Source organism: Corythoichthys intestinalis, chromosome 11 (assembly GCF_030265065.1).
Source record: "Corythoichthys intestinalis isolate RoL2023-P3 chromosome 11, ASM3026506v1, whole genome shotgun sequence".
Taxonomy (NCBI): Eukaryota; Metazoa; Chordata; class Actinopteri; order Syngnathiformes; family Syngnathidae; genus Corythoichthys; species Corythoichthys intestinalis.
In genome coordinates, this window is record NC_080405.1 from 12,397,722 (window position 1) to 12,410,516 (window position 12,795).

Genomic DNA, 12,795 nt, shown 5'->3' on the forward strand with positions numbered 1-12,795 from the left:
ACAGATACTTCTTTGTCACAAAAAACATTCATGAAGTTTGGTTCTTTTATGACTTTATTATGGGTGAACAGAAAAAAGTGATCAAATCTGCTCGGCCAAAAATATACATACAGCAGTGCTAAAATTTGGTAGCATGTCCCTTGGCCATTTTCACTTCAATTAGGCGCTTTTGTTAGCCATCCACAAGCTTCTGGCAAGCTTCTGGTTGAATCTTTGACCACTCCTCTTGACAGAATTGGTGCAGTTCAGTTAAATTTGATGGCTTTCTGACATGGACTTGTTTCTTCAGCATTGTCCACAAGTTCTCAATGGGGTTTAAGTCAGGACTTTGGGAAGGCCATTCGAAAACCTTAATTCTAACCTGATTTAGCCATTCATTACCACTTTTGATGTGTGTTTGGGGTCATTGTCCTGTTGGAACACCCAACTGCGCCCAAGACCCAATCTTCGGGCTGATGACGTTAGGTTATCTTGAAGAATTTGAAGGTAATCCTCCTTCTTCATTATCCCATTTACTCTCTGTACAGCACCAGTTCCATTGGCAGCAAAACAGCCCCACAGCATAATACTACCACAACCGTGCTTGACGGTAGGCATGGTGTACTTGGGGTTAAAGGCCTCACCTTTTCTCCTCCAAACATATTGCTGGGCATTGTGGCCAAACAGCTCGATTTTTGTTTCGTCTGACCACAGAACTTTCCTCCAGAAGGTCATATCTTTGTCCATGTGATCAGCAGCAAACTTCAGTCGAGCCTTAAGGTGCCGCTTTTGGAGCAAGGGCTTCCTTCTTGCACGGCAGCCTCTCAGTCCATGGAGATGCAAAACACACTTGACTGTAGACACTGACACCTGTGTTCCAGCACCTTCTAATTCTTGGCAGATCTGCTTTTTAGTGATTCTCGGTTGAATCTTCACCCTCCTGACCAATTTTCTCTCAGCAGCAGGTGATAGCTTGCGTTTTCTTCATGATCTGGGCAGTGACAAAACAGTGCCATGCACTTTATACTTACAAACAATTGTTTGCACTGTTGCTCTTGGGACCTGCAGCTGCTTTGAAATGGCTCCAAGTGACTTTCCTGACTTGTTCAAGTCAATGATTCGCTTTTTCAGATCCATGTATGTATATTTTTGACCCAGCAGATTTGATCACTTTTTCTGTTAACCCATAATAAAGTCATAAAAGAACCAAACTTCATAAATGTTTTTTGTGACAAAGAAGTATCTGTTCCAATCACTCTATCGGAGAAAAATCAGAGTTGTAGAAATAACTGGAAACTCAAGAGAGCCATGACATTATGTTCTTCACAAGTGTATGTAAACTTTTGACCACAACTGTATATATATATATATAAATATAAATATATGTATATATATATATATTAGGGCTGTCAAACGATTAAAATTTTTTAATCGAGTTAATTACAGCTTAAAAATTAATTAATCGTAATTAATCGCAATTAATCGCAATTCAAACCATCTATATTATATGCCATATTTTTCTGTAAATTATTGTTGGAATGGAAAGATAAAACGCAAGATGGATATATATATATATATATATATATATATATATATTCAGCATGCGGTACTTAAGGACTGTATTTGTTTATTATAACAATAAATCAACAAGATGGCATTAACATTATTAACATTCTGTTAAAGTGATCCATGGATAGAAAGACTTGTAGTTCTTTATGAAAAATGTTAGTACAAGTTATAGAAATTTCATATTAAAACCCCTCTTAATGTTTTTGTTTTAATAAAATTTGTAAAATTTTCAATCAAAAAATAAACTTGTAGCCCGCCATTGTTGATGGCAATAATTACTTACACTATAAAATCAGTCGCACCCAAGCGCCAGCAGAGGGCAGCAAAACTCCGCAAAACACAATTAACAAGTGGGCCTTTCACTCCTCTGTCATTTAAATCTGTCTAAACTGGGCCAAGTGCGTTAATTGCGTCAAATTTTTTAACGGGATTAATTTTAAAAATTAATTAACGCCCGTTAACGCGATAATTTTGACAGCCCTAATATATATATATATATATATATATATATATATATATATATAATTTATATATTTATATTTATTTTATTTTTTTTCCCAAAGAGCTACATAATTGGATGTGAAATCATTGCTATCAAGGCTTTGTCAGGCTGTTGCTTACCTTTGCAAAATAGGAAAAAGACTAGTACAAAGTGAATAGTCTACTCAACCCTAGTAGACAATAGTTGAATAAACCTTTGGCTCTCAAAGGCCAAAATAGTGCTACATTTGTGAAATTAATAAAACACGTATAATGCTAGCCCAACAGTAAGAAAGTATAAATAAATTCATAATAATAAACTCAGAATGAACTGAATAAACCTTTTTAAACCTCTCAAAGGCCAAACAGTGCAACTTTCATGAAATTATTGTCACATTCTGCTGCTGGTTAGACTGTGTCTTGTTGCTGGGCTGATCATGGTGGCTTTCCCGACGTCGCACCTGAACCCAATGCAGGCTCATCAGCGCAGCATTTAAGCACGGGTGATCTCAAAGATATTTGCCTTGCTGATCGCCATTTGACATCTCGCACTATAGTCTCCCTACGTTTGCTTGTTACGCCCCTGCATTGGGTTTTTTTCTGTTAGTGTGCTGCTCTCGTTTGTAACCTCTACCTTGTGCAGGTATTTGAATGTTTTTATTTTGGCTTTTTGGCTCGCTGCCTATCGTCTTAGTCAACCTTCGAGTTTGTAGTATTGAACTCCGTCGACCTGCTGTCACGGACTCCTTTTGTTATTTCTTCTATCCCGCGATCGCGTGTTATTTTTTGTTTGCAATCATTAAACCCTTGTACGTATCCCCCGCTTGTTGTCTGCTTCGAGTTCCAACCTTGTTTCCGCATTTGCGGACGCTAACAATTATAAGTAATAATAATTGACCACAGCATCCCGTCTCTCTATTAACCTCCTTTTTTCGGGAGGGGGGAGTCCCATATTTCTATTTCTGAAAGGTGGCAACCCTACTTTGGAAACAGTTCCCAAATTACTGCGGCATTTCTTTCAGTGAAACACAATAAAAGTAAAGTAGACGTAGTGAACTGACCAGAGATTGTTACTCCGGTCCAGCGCCCTTCCTCTGGATACCACTCCTGCTCTTGCAGGCTCAAACTCGTTGTGTTCGTTCACATTTCGTCTTCAAATGTTTTATCAAGTTCGAGGTATTGAAATTGGCCGATTAAACTCCACATCTCGAAACTTTCAGGCTGCAAATCTTGCATGCAGTCATTGATTTTAATCGACGGGATTTCTATTTTGAAATACTTCCCGACCGCCGCCATTTCTCCTGGTTTGTGTTTCCTCCATATGAAAAAGCGGCCTTGTCATTGGTTAGGAGTGGCTACTGGCCCGCTCTCATTGGACTGGAGCAGGCCAATAGCGATAGCTGCTTGGTGTTCATGTGTCATCACACAACACAGAGACAGAGTGTAGTGAGCGCCAGGAGGAAAAAAAGGCTGTGGTCAAATGTTATAATAATGGAACGGTAAATGGTATCGGCAGCCGTCTTTGTTGGTACTTGCCGATACCGATACCACCATTTCGGGCTGGATCGGCGCCCCCTGCCGATACCAGTATCGGTATCGGTGCATCTTTAGTTACTAACTCAATTCATTTTTGGGAGAAGTAATTTGTAACTGTAATTAATTAGTTTTTAAAAGTAAGCTTAACAGCACTGGTTATAAAGATAAAGTCTGCTGAATGAAAAGTGACGAAAGCGGAGATTTTATTCTGCCAGTTTGTTGCCGAACACAATTTGCCTGCAACTATTGCTGATCACTTCTCAGAATTAGCAAAAGAAATGTTCCCTGAGTCAAAGATTGCATCGGTAAGTTAATTTTATCAATTTACCTTTTTAATTTATAATTGGACACACTAACGAACTACCTTCAAATCAAACTGAATTGCGAGCTGAAGTGCCACGAAGTGCAGCCATCAAAAGACATGACAGAAATTGCCAGAAGTGCTACATACAATTATAATAAAAGTCACTGTTAAATTCTAGTAATCATGAAGATATTGATTGTTCTTTGATTGCACCAGGTTATATGTTACAATATTAACAAAAAATTCATATTATTTAAAAAATTTAGTTTTATTTTTGTTTCATATTGCACGCTACAGTATATACAATGTTGTAAGATTAGTCACCAATTTGTAAGGGCACTATTGGTAAGATTGCCAACAGCCTCGGGTTGACAGGTATGTTTTAGCGGTTAAGTCTTTTTGAGCCAGCGCAAAGTTTGCAAGACACGGAAGTATTTTTGTCATCTTTACTGGACAAAAATGGGAAGTAATGGCTGCAGCCGTTTGTGGTATCTCTCCTGCTTTTTCACTTTTCGTGTCCTGACGAGGTAGCTAGGCTATATGTTGTGTTGGCCGCCGCCGCAGCTCTCATTCAGCATGGTAATACACGTGACCCGTTTTTTTCCCCCTTCCAATTAGAAAACGTGACGTGATGTTACCCCCAAACTCAAGAGCAACATTTCCATTTGAAATGCTCTTCATACATGGCTTCAGTATTTTTTATTCTACATACATTATGAGGCAATGACAAAATAGTAACGTACAGGCACTAAGAAAACTAACTTTAATCAGATTACTGGTTTGGAAAAGTGAACGCGTTAGATTGTTGGTTACTGAAAGAAAGTAATCAGATTACAGTAACGCGTTACTTAGTACACTGCAACACTGTAAATAAGACACTATTTTCGAGTTTGATGAGAATAAGGGACAAAGCGCGTCCCATGAAAGCTCAATGAGGGACGCGTGCTTTTGTTTCTGAATACCGGACGATTCCGTTTTTCAAGGACAGTTGGCAACCCTTGCTATGATTGAATTTGGTTGTCTCAGCAGTCCATTACTCAGCAGTTATTTCCTAAAAATTGAATAATATTTTTATGTGTGTATTAGGGCTGTCGAAATTATCGCGTTAACGGGCGGTAATTAATTCGTTAAATTAATCACGTTAAAATATTTGACACATTTAACGCACATGCCCCGCTCAAACAGATTAAAATGACAGCACAGTGTATTGTCCATTTGTTACTTGTGTTTTTTGGTGTTTTGTCGCCCTCTGCTGGTGCTTGGGTGCGACTGATTTTATGGGTTTCAGCATAGTTTATTTCTTGTTTGAAAATTTTAAAAATTTTATTAAAACGAAAACATTAAGGGGGGTTTTAATTTAAAAATTCTATAACTTGTACTAACATTTATCTTTTAAGAACTACAAGTTAATAATGCTAATAATGTTGATGCCATCTTGTTGATTTATTGTTATAATAAACAAATATAGTATTTATGTACAGTATGTTGAATGTACAGTATATATCCGTCTTGTATCTCATCTTTCCATTTCAACAATAATTTACCTAAAAATATGGCATATTTTATAGATAGTTTGAATTGAGATTAATTATGATTTATTAATTTTTAAGCTGTGACTAACTCGCTTAAAAATTTTAATCGTTTGTCAGCCCTAGTATGTATTTAATGCAGTGTTAGTTTCACTTACATTGAAACCAAATTTGTTGTGGCGAGTTGGCCTTGGCTCTGTGTAGTGGGCACTTGTTGGAAAAGCATCATGCAATAGATCTCCACGTCAATACCAACACTTTAGTGTAATCCTTGATGAATTAACGTGTTAAAAATTTTTTTTTTTTTTTTTACCCCCTCTAATCTTTGGGTTCAGAACAGCTTTGTGCTAAAGCCCAGAATGGCTACTCCAAGGACTTGTTCACCTTGGAAAGGCTTTATATGTATTCCACGTTGGCAGCATCACACCAGTATTTGAGGGAGGATGCAACAGCTCCATAGATCAACAACATTTCTGACAGTGATATTGGTATTGGGTATTCGGAAGCTGTTGTTGCTTATCTGTACTGCTGAAGCAGCTGATATCAACTGGTCTGTTGCCGTGACAACTAGTGGACACAGTGATGACTGGAGGAGAAAGAGGCCATCAAGCTTAAGGTCCTACTATGAAAAGACTGCTAGTGGGATTTCAGGAGCATGTCAAAAGACCAAGCGACTCATGGCTTTGGTGGAGGGTCAGCTAAAGGTAAAATACTTTATTAATCCCCGAAGGAGAAATTCAATAGTCTGGCAGTCATACAATCACCGAATTCAAAGTTCAGGTTGAGAAAAAGCTACTAACACAGGTAAAAATCATATCATACTAAATATAACCATGGGTTACAGTATACTGTATTTCAAACATTTAATGTTAAAAAGGTAGATAAAGAGGTAAGGCATTTCTACTAAGCTTGAGAACGATAAACCGATACGACCGGATATCCGGTTTTACAAGTGAGAGATACAGATGTTTCGAGAGTAAAGTTACAATTTGACAGTAATTAGCCATTAAATATTCAATGAACCGATAGTAGAGATAGAATTCGGCTATCGCGAGCACAAGAATCGGCTTCTACTGCCTAGTTCAATGCATTGCTTAATATGATAATAATTTAGCTTTTACTTCACATGCTGCGCTTGTGTCATTCACCACACAGCGCACTTAGATCGAGACCGCACGCATGATATAATATGGACAAGCACTACTCACAGTCGTGTTTGCCTCAACTTCCTATGCATTTCGGCAGAACCACTACTAGTCGCCGTCATTACCCGATCGTCACGGGCGTGTCATAACAACGCGAGAGCTGATGAAACCACTGTAACGCACGCTCCGTAGCATTTTCTTCACAGCCCAAAACGAAACTAGTAATGGCAACGAAGCAACATGCTAAAACAATGGACAGTGTGATCACCGACGCCAGCGACGTGCAGCGATTGATTTTCAACGCACCCAGGAAAACAAAACTCGGACTTTGAATTCATAAAGGCAGCCATATCTGTTCGCATGGGACAGAGCTTGTGTGTATGGGGTCAGATTAGTCTCATAAGTACTCGTACACACATTGTGGGATTCATAAACACATAGCATGCGAAACACACACACATTGTGGGATTCGTACACACATTGTGGGATTCGTAAACACATAGCACGCGAAACACACACACATCGTGGGATTCGTACACACATAGCACGCGAACCACACACATTGTGGGATTCGTAAACACATAGCACGCGAAACACACACACATCGTGGGATTCGTAAACACATAGCACGCGAAACACAAACACATTCACCAAATGTGTGTGTGAATTGTTTTACGCGCATTTGTAACGTGCTTCCAATTACAAATTCCCACTTACGAATACAAATTCCCACTTACGAATGTGTGGATCGTTTTGATACCCGTCATGCGCAACTGAGAAGAACACATGCATTTTTTTAACTGGAGCCCGTCTTCAGCCAATCAGACGTCTTCTTCTTAAACAGCCAATCACAAGGGCTGGGCTGTTTCGTTACGTCACTGCTGTGCGCCTTCAAGTCCGGCTGGAGATTCCTTTTAGACTACAACGCAGTTCATGCGGTTGTCGTGCGGGTAAGTACATTTCTAAAGTATTTTCTTTTTATAGTGCCTTTTGACCACTAACCTATGTAAGCAATTACATATACACGAAATACTTAATTGGAATATTGTTGATATTGCAAGACGAAAGCGTAACGAAGTTAACGTCTCATGATAAGGAGTAAACACTAGCTTCCTTGCTTCTATTGTTGTCGTTGGAAGGGAGTAATATTTCTAAAGTATATTCATTGTATAGTGCGTTTTGTCCGCTAACCTCTGTAAGCAAATACATATACACGAAAGACTGAATTGGAATATTGATGATATTGCAAGACAAAAGCGTAATGAAGTTAACGTCTAAGCAGTAAACATGTTGGTCGCCAAAGTTTTAATGGCGATTCGGTTATTGTTCAAGAGAGATTTTTTTTACATTATAGCCGGTTAACAGCGTACGGAAGTTAGCATTGTATGATATAAGCATTAAACATTTGGGTCACCTGGGTTTTAATGGAGTTTCGTGCTTGAAATCATACAGAAATTAACCATATGGCTAGTGACCCAATTAAGCCATTATATTTTGAGAAGGCTAAGTCCTATATATATTAAAATTTTTCAAAAAAGCTTAACTGCTAATCATTGTTTTCGGGAGTGTATGTATAAAGTATTTGGAAGTCATTTTTCAAATTTGTCTTTCTGTGCATGTGCTTTACAGTTGGTGTACAACATGGAGAAGAGGTTCCAGGAGATTTTCAATTTTATGTCTAGGGGTGAATTCCCTAATTTATAGTGAATCTCAGAAATGTGCTTTAAGAAGATATATGCAGAAGCTCAAACTGAAGGGTGAGTAGGCAAAGTATTTGTGATGTTGCTGTTATTTATAATATATATATATATGTGTGTGTGTGTGTGTGTGTGTGTGTGTGTGTGTGTATACAGCTATATAATTGTTATTTGTGTGTATTTGTGTTTATATGTGATCCAGTCCCAAACAGAAGCACGATCACTGTTTAATGAAGTACACTCGGCTTCAATTGGTGCACACACAGGCACTGTTAAAACCAGATCCTCAATGTACTCCAGAAATTATTGGGATGGCATGACGGTGGACATTGACTGATGGGTATGTGATGGTTTATTTCTGCATTTTGTCACTAACTAATTTTGGTGAGCTATTTCAGATCTTATTAACCTGACCCGTTTCTCATGACGATTTGTTTTAAGGTCTCTGAATGCGACGGATGTCAGAGGACTGGTAACTCTTTGGCTGTGTGTGACACAGCCATTACAAAGCATTAAGGTATATTTTCATACTGACCGTGTGTAATCAAATAAAGAAATGTATTTCTGGTTTTTATTACATGCGTGAAAAATTGGAAACAGCTTTGTCTAATGTCACGCATGTATTTAATATTTGGACATGCGTGAAAATTAGGTTTTTATGTGTTCCCTTCATATCAAGGTGGGAGCCATCTACCCAGATTAAGTTAAAAACTTCAAAGATAAAACATGGTGCTCTTCAGATTTTGTAGGAATAGCTGTAAGAGATATGTTCAATATTGGATTTGCCTTTCACAGGTGTCTGCTGTTTGGGAGTTGGTTGGGATAGACCTGACTGGGCCTCTCCCAAAAACCAAGGATGGCTTTCAGTACATTCTTACTGCCACCGATTATTTTTCCAAGTGTGTTGAGGCCTTTCCTTTAAAAAACAAAACAGCATCAGAAGTGGCATAACGTATCTGCTCAATTGTTTATAGACACAGATGCCCCCAAAGAATCCTGTCCGACCAAGGAAGAGAATTTGTCAATTAGGTATCTGAATGCATTAAATTATTTTCACAGTGGGATTTTGGCATTGTTGTTTTCCCCCTTTTTTATTTATTTTTTATTTTTTTAATTGGATTTATTTACAATGTATCAATTTTTCAGCTCAACGATAACCTTTGTGCCTCCTGTGCATTGAAAGGAGTGTTACAGCTGCATATCATCCTAAGACGAATGGGCTGGATGAGAGGACAAATAGCAAACATAAAACGGCAAGTTGTTGTTGGTGTTCTAAAATGTATATCTAATTGTACCCTTCTACTTCGTACAGCTCTTACAAAATTGGTGAACGACCGACAGGATTTGTTTGGTGGTTTGGCCTATTCAGTAGATAATTTTGACCGGATGGTCATCTGGTCAAGTGCCGTAAATAATAACTTTTTTGATTTAACAATGTTGTGTTTTCAGTTAAATTACTGTGGGCTGCAGAGGATCAAGGCAAGGTGGAGGCTGTCGTTGGACCGTATAAATTATATGACACATCTTTTCATACGCTAAAAGGCAACGGCTGGCTGTCTGATGAAGTCAGTGGGAGCAATAAGTCTTTAGCAAATAACAAAGATTCTTGCCTTTTGCCAATTTTTTTATTTTGCTATGCAAGTATTTGATGCATACATGCATATCCTCATTGAAAGGCAGCAGCCAAGTGCTGGATATAGTTTTTCTCAATGCATTTATTTTTTGCCGGAGTATAGTTGTAATGTTGTTACCCCTTTTTTTAACAGGAGCCCATTCACCAACTCTCTGCTGTGGTAGCTGGGAGTCTGCTTTTGGGAAAATTTCAGCCTGTTAGAAAGGTAATCCATTTCATGCCAATATTTAGCTATATTATTTTAACGCCAGTAACCCAAAATAACAATAATTTGGTATTGTATGTTCTTCAGAGGAAATTCCCTGTTGAAAAAAAAAGTGTATTTGTCCTGTCCTGTCCTGTATGCGCTCATTGGATTTTAGTGGTTAGTGGGTTTCTTATATTTTCTTAAGACCTACCGATTCTGGAATGTATTATATATAGCTATTAATTTAGCTGATGCCATACAGAAGTTAAATTTCATTAGTAAGTTAACTACATAAATCTGTCATTGTGCAGAATTACACAAAGGAACTAACCTTTTATAGATTGTCCACATTTCTAAGAGAACACTGGTGATCAACGATCCCTTGAGTAACGAGGACAAATATGAGCAAAATCTTGCGGAATTGGAGGTAACCGCTTCAGAAAGTTTAAATTCCTAGTATTATGTTAATATGGAAGTTAATAGTTCAATGTTCATCTTCATTGTTTTGCTTATAAAACAATAATTAGGAACTTCTTGAGGTTGGCGGGCCGTGAGTTCCAAATAGAAACTTGGACTACCAAAACTGTGGCCCATAACAAGCAGCAGAACAACAGTAGCTGTGGGGTTTTCACATTAAAGGTAATGATTTTAAGATTTCGGAGTCTCTGCAGTAAAACTTTGCTGCTGTTGTTGTTTAGCACTGATATGTAACAGAATGCCTAAAATGCCATTTCAGTTTGCGGAAGAGTATATGGCCAATGGAGATCTCAGGCACAACCAGACCCACCTTCCCGAAGTTCTGAAGGCTCGAGGAGATCTAGCCTGTGCCCTCCTACAGGCTGGGAGTCTGAGATGTCTATTTAAATTAAAAAAATGTCTCAAAACTTACTTGGTCTCCTCACCTCACATAATTGAACTCCTGATTGCTCTCAATGTCACTATTTACTTTCAAAGGCATCCAAAGAACAGATCTGAGGATTTGCTGCTGCGCTTTATCCTCTCTTGCCATCATTGATCACTTATTAGGTTTGTCGCAATAAAAAAAAGTGTTTAAAAAGGTAGTAAAATTCATGTGGCAGGTCTTAACCCCTTAATGCCTGCAATATGAAGCAATTGTCAGAGAATCACAAAATGTGAAAAATAAGGTCTTAAACCTTTTTTTTTCCAAATTTGTAAAGAAAAATGTGTAATAAGCGCTCTAATATCTATTTTCCTTGTTAAATCCTGTTTTTCTCATGGAACATGCAGATGCATGAGTTGACTTGCATCCATTTTTTTTTTTTTTTTTTTTTTTTGAGGAAAGAGTTCTAAATCCTAAGTGTATCAAATGTGATTCATTTGGCAAGAAAGCTCTGTTGCTCCAAGTCTTTCAAAAAATATATTTTTTTATATCCGTAATAGACTACCATCCTTTAAATACTGTCACTGTAGGTAGCATTTTTAACAGGCTTATAATGTCTATTTTTTTCCTTTTAAAATGGTCTTAAATTGGTTTAAGCATAGACATCACAATCATACATTAAGAAGTCTGAATTTTCCCAAGTATGACTTTCAAATAGGCTTGAAATGGAGAAAGTAATCTTAAAAAGACTTATTTAGCGGAAAAAAAGCCTGTTAAAAATGTGCCACATATAGTACAGTATTAGACATCTAATCTTGCTCTCATCATCCCTCTGCTGAGTGGTTCAATGAGTTTTTCACCAGTTGACATCCAATACATTTGAAGTGCATGGGAGGTCCTCCCACTCAAAATGGATGGGACGTCTTCAGCTGTCAATGACAGAGAAAGGCAAAACCGTTAAACGTATGCTACACGTACGCTACATTTGTTCGACGGGACACCTTGCATCGATAGTCCCCGCGGTCGAGTTGAGCTGTCAAAAACGGGGCTCCTACTTTTACAAAAGCTCCCCATTTGTCACTTGTCACTCAGTACACCGGACTTGAAGGCGCACAGCAGTGACGTAACGAAACAGCCCAGCCCTTGTGATTGGCTGTTTAAGAAGAAGACATCTGATTGGCTGAAGACGGGCTCCAGTTAAAAAAATGCATGTGTTCTTCTCAGTTGCGCATGACGGGTATCAAAACGATCCACACATTCGTAAGTGGGAATTTGTATTCGTAAGTGGGAATTTGTAATTGGAAGCACGTTGCAAATGCGCGTAAAACAATTCACACACACATTTGGTGAATGTGTTTGTGTTTCGCGTGCTATGTGTTTACGAATCCCACGATGTGTGTGTGTTTCGCGTGCTATGTGTTTACGAATCCCACAATGTGTGTGGTTCGCGTGCTATGTGTGTACGAATCCCACAATTGCGTGTGGTTCGCATGCTATGTGTGTACGAATCCCACAATGTGTGTGTGTTTCGCGTGCTATGTGTTTACGAATCCCACAATGTATGTACGAGTACTTATGAGACTAATCTGACCCCATATGTGTGAAGTGTGGAGCGGAACAGAGATCGTGAGTTTTTAACACTGAAAAATAACCCACTACAATGGTGGAAAGGGCGGCATATTGTTTCCACGAAACGCAGTCTACTTAAACATGAACATGTGGGTTAGTTGATCTCCCTCATGAAAAATCTGCCCTTCAAAAAAGATATGGACAGTGATGAGGAATAAGCACAGGCATAAGTGAATGATTTGGCTGTGTATTAGGTTAAAGTAATGATTATTGACCTGTCTGTCTAAAATGCCATGTTTTTATTCCCCCAATTATACCTGTCGTAA

General features: G+C 38.3%; 2 long non-coding RNA genes across 8 annotated transcripts; one reads left to right on the forward strand and one right to left on the reverse strand.

Annotated features, from left to right (window-relative positions):
- The first annotated feature begins 6,978 nt into the window (after positions 1-6,978).
- LOC130924525 (uncharacterized) lies at positions 6,979-10,947 on the forward strand. 7 transcript variants are annotated; one of them, XR_009064893.1, is made up of 12 exons: positions 6,989-7,492; positions 8,172-8,299; positions 8,442-8,579; positions 8,681-8,756; positions 9,035-9,138; positions 9,214-9,268; positions 9,386-9,804; positions 10,006-10,077; positions 10,165-10,236; positions 10,371-10,486; positions 10,587-10,698; positions 10,796-10,947. It is a non-coding gene; the product is annotated as an uncharacterized LOC130924525 (long non-coding RNA). The 7 variants fall into 7 exon arrangements; XR_009064891.1 differs by having other exon boundaries at positions 6,995-7,492; positions 10,400-10,486; XR_009064892.1 differs by having other exon boundaries at positions 6,984-7,492; positions 10,006-10,236.
- On the reverse strand, positions 8,300-12,479 carry LOC130924526 (uncharacterized). The gene is made up of 2 exons (XR_009064896.1): positions 11,902-12,479; positions 8,300-11,829 (listed from the first exon to the last, which is right to left on the reverse strand). It is a non-coding gene; the product is annotated as an uncharacterized LOC130924526 (long non-coding RNA).
- Between the last annotated feature and the right edge of the window lie 316 nt (positions 12,480-12,795).